This window comes from Myodes glareolus, chromosome 2, assembly GCF_982192425.1.
Source record: "Myodes glareolus chromosome 2, mMyoGla1.1, whole genome shotgun sequence".
NCBI lineage: Eukaryota > Metazoa > Chordata > Mammalia > Rodentia > Cricetidae > Myodes > Myodes glareolus.
In genome coordinates, this window is record NC_142027.1 from 95,827,223 (window position 1) to 95,836,859 (window position 9,637).

General features: G+C 46.0%; 1 pseudogene; it reads left to right on the forward strand.

Annotated features, from left to right (window-relative positions):
- Window positions 1-745: 745 nt before the first annotated feature.
- Window positions 746-7,514, forward strand: LOC125411937 (U3 small nucleolar RNA-associated protein 18 homolog pseudogene; annotated as a pseudogene).
- Window positions 7,515-9,637: the final 2,123 nt, after the last annotated feature.

Below are 9,637 nucleotides of genomic sequence, written 5' to 3' on the forward strand. Positions count from 1 at the left end.
CGAGCTCCCAGCTCCGGCTCTTCAAATCCACACCCGGCACCCCCACCTGCTGCTGTCACTTCAGGGCAAGAAACTGAGCAGCGGCTTCAGTTCTGTTCTCAGGTTTTCTGTGATTTCCTGCCACACGATCCTCACAGCTGCTTTCTGCAGTTTGAGTCAGTTCCTTTGGCTTTATGTACTTAAAAGGGTGAAGCATTTCTGTGTCTAGTATTTTGAAAAGTTTTTTCAGATCAATGACCGCTGAGCCACATCCCTAACGGGAAGACACATTCAAGAATGCTGTAGGACCACTCTGTGTGTCCTACGTAGGACAGTTGCATCTAAGATAGTAAAAGCATTCAGAGCAGGCCAGTGTGTGGTATCAAACATCTGTGATCCCAGAACTCAGGTGTAGCCTGGGCTACAACAATGTTAGTTAGTCTGAGAGAGGAAAACAAAAACAACACTTGATGTGGGCTGGAGCAATCAAGAGAGGGTTACTGGGAGATTGATCTGTATGGGAATCTTGAAGGGCAAGCCTTAAAAAACCTCATCATTCCCTATAGCACTCACAATGAGGCTCACACAGAACTGATTTCAAAAGGATAACTCTTGAGAAAGGAGGGAGAAAGTTCCCTAGCTTGTTGGGAAACTGTATGGAGTCTGAGCTCACTGACAGAAGTCTGACTCCAGATGAATTTCTCAAAGAAGGAGGAACTGTGAGCTCTGACACATTCCATGCTGTTAAGAGCTCTGTGGCCCTGACATGCGTAGTGGTGCTCCACATGAACGTCTGCGTTTCTCCTCAGACCTGGGAATGCCGCCTGAGCAACAGAGACAGACAAAACCAGAGCGGAGAGCCGGCACTATGCAGGGGAGGCAAGCCAGACCCAGGAGCGGTGGCACGCCCCGAAAGGCCATCCAACGGTTCATCCCAACGGGCATCGCAGGCAGGGCAGAGGGCGACCCCTAGCGCGGTCACTGCCAGCGGCCGCGGTGGTGGAGGAGGAGGAGGAGAGCGGCTTCAGCAGCACAACCGTCTGGTGCTCGAGGACAACTGGCAGCTGAGCGATGTCTGGAGCAGCTGGCGACATCGAGGACGACGAGGACGACGAGGACAACGAGGACGACAAGGACGCGCTGTTGTGGCGGCTGCCGAGCTCGCGGTGTCAACGACAAGGAAGCTCAGACGGTTCTGAAGTGGAAGATGAAACAAAAGATAATCTTCCTCCTCAGAAGAAGCCAGTTTGGGTGGATGAAGATGATGAAGATGAGGAATTAGTTGACATGATGAACAATCGGTTTTGGAAAGATATAATGAAAAATGCCAGCGAAAGTAAACTCTCAAAAGATAAGCTTCAAAAGCGACTTACAGAGGAATTCCGGCATGCCATGGGAGGAGGACCTGATTGGGCAGAGCCTGGGCACAAGCGAAGAAAATCTTCAGATGAAATGAAGAGGATGAAGGTGATTTGTTGCAAAGGACTGGGAATTTCATATCCGCATCCACTTCTCTTCCGAGAGGAATTCTGAAGATGAAGGACTGCCGTCCTGCCAGTGCTGAAAGGCCTACCACCGCTCGGATCTCACCAGTGCAGGTCCACCCTGGCGCACAGGTGGTGGTGCTCTCTGGGCTAACTAAGGCTATCTCGCTGTTTCAGGGAGATGGCAAAACAAACCCGAAAATCCAGAGCACCCATTTGGGAAAGTTTCCAGTCTTTAAGGCTTGTTACACTGCTGATGGAGAAGAGCTATGAGCTACAAGTGTGCACAGCAAGGTGCTTTATGTCTCCGATAAGCTAGCTGGAAAGTTAGTTCTTGTACATCAAGTGAGAGGTTTGAAAGAGAGAATAGTGAAGCGATCTGAAGTCTCTCCGGAGGGATCCTTCCTGCTCAGAAGCGGCACCGCTGGGTTTTCTCATTTACTGTCAATGAAGACGAAAGAATTGATTGGTAGCATGAAGATCAATGGGAGAATGCCAGCATCCACATTCTCTTCTGATAGTAAGAGGGTATGTACTGCTTCTGGGAATGGAGAGTTTATGTGTGGGATGTGAATTCGAGGAAGTGCGTTAACAGATTCCTTGACGAAGGCAGTTTATATGGAGTAAGCATTGCTGCATCAGAGTGGTCAGCATGTGGCTTGTGGCTCTAAGAGTGGAGTGGAAAACACAGACAGTCAAGATTCTTGCCTTCAACAAACCAGCCCAAAGCCAATTAAAGCCATAGTGTACCCGGTCACTGATGTCACTTCCTTGACCTTCAATCCCACTACAGAAATCTTGGCAGTGGCTTCAAGAAAAAAATGAAGAATCTGTCAGATTAGTTCATCTTCCTTCCTATACAGCATTTTCTAACTTTCTGATTTTTAAAAAGAGTGCTATTTCTCGTGTTCAAGCCATGGATTTTTCTCCCAGAGGTGGATCCTTTGCCTTGGGGAATGAGCAAGGCAAGGCCCTGCTGCATAGGTTGCACCATTACTCAGATTTCTAAAGATGTTTTTCTGAAATCCAGTTGAACTCTTCTCAGTCCACCTTCCCAGAAATTTCCCAGTGTGTGATGATATATGGAAGATGATTTGTGGAATCCATGCTAAAAATGAGCAGCAATGTCTTAATAAATGTATGATAACTTTGTTTGAAAGGAAAAAAAAATAATCCGTGGCCCTTCCTTTCTATCCTCAAGTCAGACATGCTCAGGTGACTTGTTTGGACCAATGAAACAGACCCTTTCTGAGGTGAAGACTACTGAGAGTTTGGAGGCCTTTACTGGCTGCTTTATAATCAATCCCCCAGGGGGACTCCTCTGGAAGACTGGGGTCTTCGGTGACAAAGACAATGCAAAGAATCCCAAGATAATCCTAAGAATTTGTTATTGAATCTGACCCAGGCTCTTCTGATCTTGGTGGGCTGTGGAATTGTGGCCTGATTGGCTTAGAGATAATGAACCCAGAAAGGATTCCAGCCTGGTTTCTCCAGTCTTGGACCAAGAGAGCATTTCAACAGTAGAACAGAGCATTCCTGCAGGAGAACAGAAAGCTTCTAAGGTCACGTCCGAATGGACACTAGACTTGGGACATTTTATTTGTTCTGTTAAAGCTGTTTTAAAGTAGAGAAAAATGTAGAAAGGGAAAATCTTCTAGCTAGCTTGGAATTCTAATCCAGTGTCAGAATTAGAAGTATCAGAGCAGGCATTCTAACATATCATATGGCAATGCAGTTCTCTAGAGAAACCGTAGGACTTTAGAGATGAGACCGAGAAAACTCATTTCCCCTTTACAGATATCCCACGTTCGTCCCTTGAGGAGCGGAGTGTAACATGTAGGAATTGCTTTGAAACCAAAGAGATCGGGTGTGAAATCCACTTGTACATTGAGATAGCCGGCCAGCTTTTCCCAAGCAGCACCTTCATACAAAAGCTTAATTACACCCACCCGACCCGCATGAGCTACGAAACTCCTGCACTGCGTGTCCTAGGAGACTGATTTGCTGTTATCTCCTGAGACAGAGTCTCGCTATGTAGCACAGGCTATCTTGAACTTATTATATGGACAAGACTGACCCCCAAACTTATGATCTCCTTTATCAGCCTTTTGAGTGCCTGAGTTACAGGCAAGTGCTTAAAAATTTCCAGTATTCTCTCAGAACTATACACAAGGCTTCGGGACTTCACCCCGGCAACTTTGCTCCCTTAACTCAGTCTCTGGATGGATTTCTTCCCCCACCTTGTCTCCTTTGACTCCAGTAGCTGAGGCTAGAAGGATGCTCACAGCTCTCTGTGGTTGGTTGGTGAGAAGGGAGGATTTTCAGGACTTTAGTACTCCGGGAACCATCCTTCTACCCTCTACTCTCCAGAGTGCAAACACAGGTATGTAACAGCTGTGTCAACAGACAGCCTCACACAAAATTCATTAAGTAACACTTTATTATTTTACAATAGTTCAGGAAAGTCCTTGGGATGTTGTGACTAAAATGTAATCACCATAGAACATAGAGTTGATCAGTGAGCCCATCCGTCTTCTCTTCTTCAGGTGATGAGCACATAAGGGAAGACATCATGTCCGTAATGAGAAAGCTGGAGGTTAGCAAGGGGGGCACAGGCACAGTGGTGTCACTCGTGACTACTGCTCTCAGGTCTGGGTCAGGTGTTTCGTCTTCTCTTCCCATTGCCTGAGCCCTGTTCACAGAGGTAGGTGACAATGGCGTTGAAGACAGAATAACTCACACCCACGTGCCCTAACTCAGGGGTTCTTGAGGCTAGAAGTTGTGATGCTGTGGCTCCCAAGTGACTTCAGGACCCCTCTGGAGGGACATCCAGAAAACAGGATGCACCAGGCCTTGCATTGTAACCTGTCCTCATAGCCACCTCTGTTGTTATGGGAACTTTCCAAGGAGATGCGGATGGGTTGGAAGTGGGAAGGCTGTCCTAAAAACTACAATTCTGACATTAGAGATGAAGGAATTACACGTTCTGAGAGCTGCGGTCAAGTGACGGGTTTATAGATGACCTGAGAAACACAGGATGAGGAGGACGTGAACCATTGAGTGATGGGTTTATAGATGACCTGTGAAACACAGGATGAGGAGAACGTGAACCATCAGGAAGAGATGGTTGCAAACATTGGCACTTGGGTCCGGGAATGGCAGAGTGAACGCAGAACGCGCTTCCATCCAGCACCACTTCAGATCGGAAACAAACAAAACAACAACAGCAACAAAATGAGGAAACCAGCTCCACCTGAAGGCTCTTTCTCTTCACCAGTAATTCTGCATCTCAGCCAAATGATCCCATCCTCACAGTGGAGGGGCATCCCGGGAGAAAGTGTCCTCAGTGGCTGGACACCAATAACGCTGCCAATCTCCGTACCTGCAGCTCATTCCCACAGCTGAGCTCTCCCTACGTCCTTCCCCTCTTACCCTTCAGCAGCTGATGTCTCCTGAGAGCCACAGGCACCAATGGTAGGAGTCCGGGCTGAATCCCATTCACTCTGCTCCAGCCTGTGTTGAGACAAAGATACAACACAGGTCTCCTGCATGAGAATCTTCCCAGTCAGCCTAGGAAGGTGGCCTAGGGGACTGGCAGCAAAGATTTCTCCCATAGGCCAGGCCACACAGTAGTAAAGGAACTGCCTATTTAGGATGCTGGTTTGGGTGCTTCCGGCTGGGAAGCTGGTTAGTGTCTTACCCATGGAAGCACGACTAACAATCAATGAACTAGAGCCCATTGCCCGTTAGAAGTTCCCCATTTTTCTGGGTCATCCTTGTTCTCTCTCTTTTTCTCCAGCTTTCTCCTCCCAGTCGCTCCGAGAGCCATCTCTTCCTTAGACTCCTGTCTCACCTTGGCTAACTCCTCCTCCAGTTTATTGACTTTTTGTAGGAGCTCCTTCCAGTGGACAAGTGCTGCCTGGGTCTTCCTCCTCTTCTGCCCCCTGTCTTTATTCAGAAGCTCCTGTTCCTGCTGAAGCCCCGCTTTCCTCATCAGCCCCGCTGGGCTTGCCTCATCCTAACTGTGATTAGAAATGACTCCACGAGTTTCTCCTGCCTGCTCCTTTTTTACTTCTTCAGCTCTGGAAGCTGAATTGAGCTGCTCCGTCAGAGTTTCAATTTCAATAGGCTGAACCATTTTCTCTGTCATACTGAAGATGCATTCAGTCATTTGCTGATCCTTCTCCTGGATGGTTTGCTGGAGTGTCTCCACATCTTTCTTTTTCTCTTGCAAGAGTTGGTCCATTTTGGTTATTCCCAGTTCCTTCTGCGAAAGAGCCTGTGAAAGGCCTTCCATCTTACTTGCGATATCCTTCACGTGTTCTGCCCCCTCTAACACCTCACTTTCCTTGCTCTGCAGCTGGCTTTGCAGGGTTTTATCTGTGTGCCCTGTTGAGGTAGTTGCATGTTATCCAGTTCTTTCTGTGAAGATTCAATGTTCACATCCTTAGATTTGCCTTCTATGCTGAGGCTGTGGATCTGTCCTGTGAGCAGGTTGTGCTGAGTCTTCTGGCTTTCGTAGTCCAGGCCTCTTTGCTTTTCTGTTTCTGCAAGGCTGCTTTCCAGTTCTCGGACCCAAGCCCTCAGTTCAGGTAAGACATCAAGCTCTTCCACTCGAGAAAGAAGCTGGTCCTTTTCCTCAGACAAAGTAGTGGGCAAGCGCTGGGCATCCTCTGCATCCTTCTCAAATTCTTCATGTAGGATGCTAAATTCCTTAGCTTCCTCATCTACATTTTTTTCTATACATCCCTTTTGCCTCATGAAGTCTTGTCTCAAACTCCAAAATTTGAGTTCTCAGATTTCCCAGTTCATCCTGGTGACACTGGCAAAGATCTGGTATGGAGAGGGACGTGTCCATACCATCCAGCTTTGTGGAGCTCAATTCTACTGCAGCGTCATTCGGAGACCCTGCCTCAGGTGTTGGAGGCTGATCTTCAGTGTTTGCCTGCTCCTCTATTTCAGGCCCTGGGACGCTGATCTCCTCACTGAGCACCAAGGGATCATCCCCCACTGTCACCGAAAGGGCTCCTTCACTCTCCATCAGCTTCACTTCTCTCTGGTCCAGGACCTCAGAGACCCCGTCAGGTCCTTTGCCCTGAAGCTGTGACTTGAGAAATGCAATTTCCTCCTGAGCTTCTTTCATTTCCACTAATAAAACTGATAGCTCTTTATGCTTCTGAGAAAATATGTTCTCTGGGACATCTGGTCCACTTTCTTCGGCATAATTGATCTTGTTGAACTGAGTAACGTCAGCTGTGCTGACTTATTAAACCAGAGACTAAAGAAACACCAAGGAAGACCGTAACCAAATATTTCAGAAAGCATTAAAAATCGCCACTACAAACTAGTACTTCTAAAACTTACAACCTTCTGGTTCAAACTTCTTTTATACCACAAAACTACTAAAATTTGTAAAAAACTCTGCATCTCCCACACAGAACATGTAGGATTTAGTCAGCTCTACTCTGAGGTCTCTTTCTAGTCAAAAGGTCCAAGGAAGCTTGGAATCAATTCTCTAGATATTTCCCATTAAAATAAACATTCTTCTTCTAGGTTAAAACGCCTAGTTATTTCTTCTAAAAACTGGTTTTCAAAAAGCAGGCAATGAATTAAACACCCCACCCTATACCAAGGAGTAAGTTAAGAGATTTCTCTTCCTAATCAATTTACCGAAACAAGAAAGTTGTACAAGTAAACAGAACAGGCATTAACACTGACAAGTAGACTACCAAACAAGCAGATGTCGATGAGCTGCCAGGATCAAAAAGCCCCAAAGGAGCTCTTCTGGTGCCTGGGCATGACATGATGGGCTGGTGTGGCAATGAGACCAGACATTACAGATACTGGGCTAGGCTACTCAGTCCATGCCATCTCCATGGATGTTTGCTTAGGGAAGAAAACTCGTGGATCTCATGAAGTAATTAATTAGTTTAGGTTCAGTAAGAAACCCTACCTTAAAAAATGCAATGGAGAGAAACTGAGGAAGAAACCTGACAGTGATTTCACACACACAGGCAAGGGTACAGGCACGCATACGCGTATACACACACACACACACACACACACACACACACACACACACACACACATCGTATACAGATGCACACAAACGTGGGGGTTTGGGGGATGTGGAGGTGGCTCACTGGAAACAGTTCTTGCTGAGGAAGCATGAGGACCTGAGCTTAGATCCCCAGCACCTATGCAGATGCCAGGCATGGTAGTACCTGTCTATAATCGCATCATTCTTCTTAAGTACTTTCTTGATAATTTCTATTTTTTTTTTTTGCTCTCTGCATGATTGAGGTCATAATTCATAGAGCTCAAAACTAGCCTCAGTACTGGACACAGGGGAACCCACTCTGTAGCTTTTTCATGTTACATTCCCATGTTTCCATTGCTACAGACAGGAGGGTCTACAGTAAAATCATCCCTGGCAAGGTTTAGTGTAACCAACTGCTTTTTGTTCCATCCCCTAAGGACTTTTATTTCCTCTTTCGTAACTTCCTTTCATATCATCCTTCAATTCCCTTCCCTCACGCCCTACAATAGCTGGAGTTCAGTCCACTTTCTGACTAAAGAATAAAGTCATCCACCCCAGGAGGACAGAGAACGGGAGCTTTGCTCTCTCTGGCCATTCCCATTCCTCTTTCTCCCTCTTCACTGACTTCCTTCTTCTCTGATTCTTTCCTAGTTAATCTCTGTGATTTCGAGGGACATTACCAGTTGGCTCTTCTATGCAATTTCTATGTTTTAAAATTCCTTTTCTTCAATACTGTTTGCTACTTATTTTCTGCTTCTTTGGTTTTTATTTTCTTTCCTTTTTTGTTTGATTTTTGTTTGTTTTTTTTTTTTGAGACAGGGTTTCTCTGTGTAACAGCCGTAGCTGTCCTGGACCTAGCTCTTGTAGACCAGGCTGACCTCAAACTCACAGAGATCCACCTACCTCTGCCTCCCAAGTGCTGGGATTAAAGACACGTGCTACCACTGCCCAGCTGTTTTTAATTTTCTTACTAGAAGCCCATCTTTTTTTTTTTTTATCTGTGCTGATATATTTTTTAAAGCAACATTAGCTTGTTTCCACTAGAAATCATTGTCAGACCTTTAAGGGAACAATTTTAAGTAGTCTCTTGAACAAATAAGATCCATTTTTTGTACAAGTCTTATCATTTTTAACTAAATAATATTGCAATTTTCTAAATTAAGTCTTCTTTGACAACTTTGTGAACAAGGCCTCAATGGCTCCATGAAAAGGTATTGAATGTAAGTTTGATGATTAATTTTGTGTGGTAACTTGGCTGGATCATGTTACCCAGATCTTTGGCCAAATGTTATTTTAGGTGTTCCTATGAAGGTATTTTAGTCAACATTAACATTTAAAGCAGGAGACTTGTGTATGTATGTATGTGCATGCATGTGTGCACATGGTGGGTCCACATATGTACACCTGCATGTAGAAGCCAGAGGTCAATGTTAAGCATTGTTCCAAACAAGTTACCTATATCATTTTCTGAGGAAGGCTTGGCGCTCCCCAGGAAGGCTAGCTGGCTGGCCATCAAGCCTCAGGGACCTACCTCTGTCTCTCCAGGGCCGAGATTACAAGCCTGAGTCAGCATGTCCAGGCTTCTAGAGCTCTGGGGCTCAAACTCAGGGTCTGGCATGGCCCAGCAAGTGCTTTACCAACTGAACCACCCCCAGTCATCAGGAGACTCTAAATAAGGCAGACCATCCCTCCTAATCTTTTCCATCACTTGAGGCCTTGGCAGGAAGTAACTTATTCTACTAGCAGATGCTCTCTGGACTCAAGTTTTAATATTTCTCTGCCAGACGGCCCCTGGCTCAACTAGAAGATTCTGCATTTTCCCATTTCTAAAACTATACCTCTTTGGGTCTACATACGGCACCCATCCCCTGGACCTGGAGACACAGATGAACATATAATAACAACACTTCTGTTAAGAAGCTACACTGCTCACAATGACCATTTATGATTACCGGTTGAGAGCAAGGCTAACTGTATACACCCCAACTTCACCATACCACCCTCCATCCCTGCCGAGATGTCACAGGAGAGACAGGAAGGGCGTAAGACCTGAAGGATGCAGGAGTGCTGTGTAGTGAAGTGTGTTCCCACCCTGCACAGGAGCAAGCCTGGGAGAATTCCAGCATCGATGGAC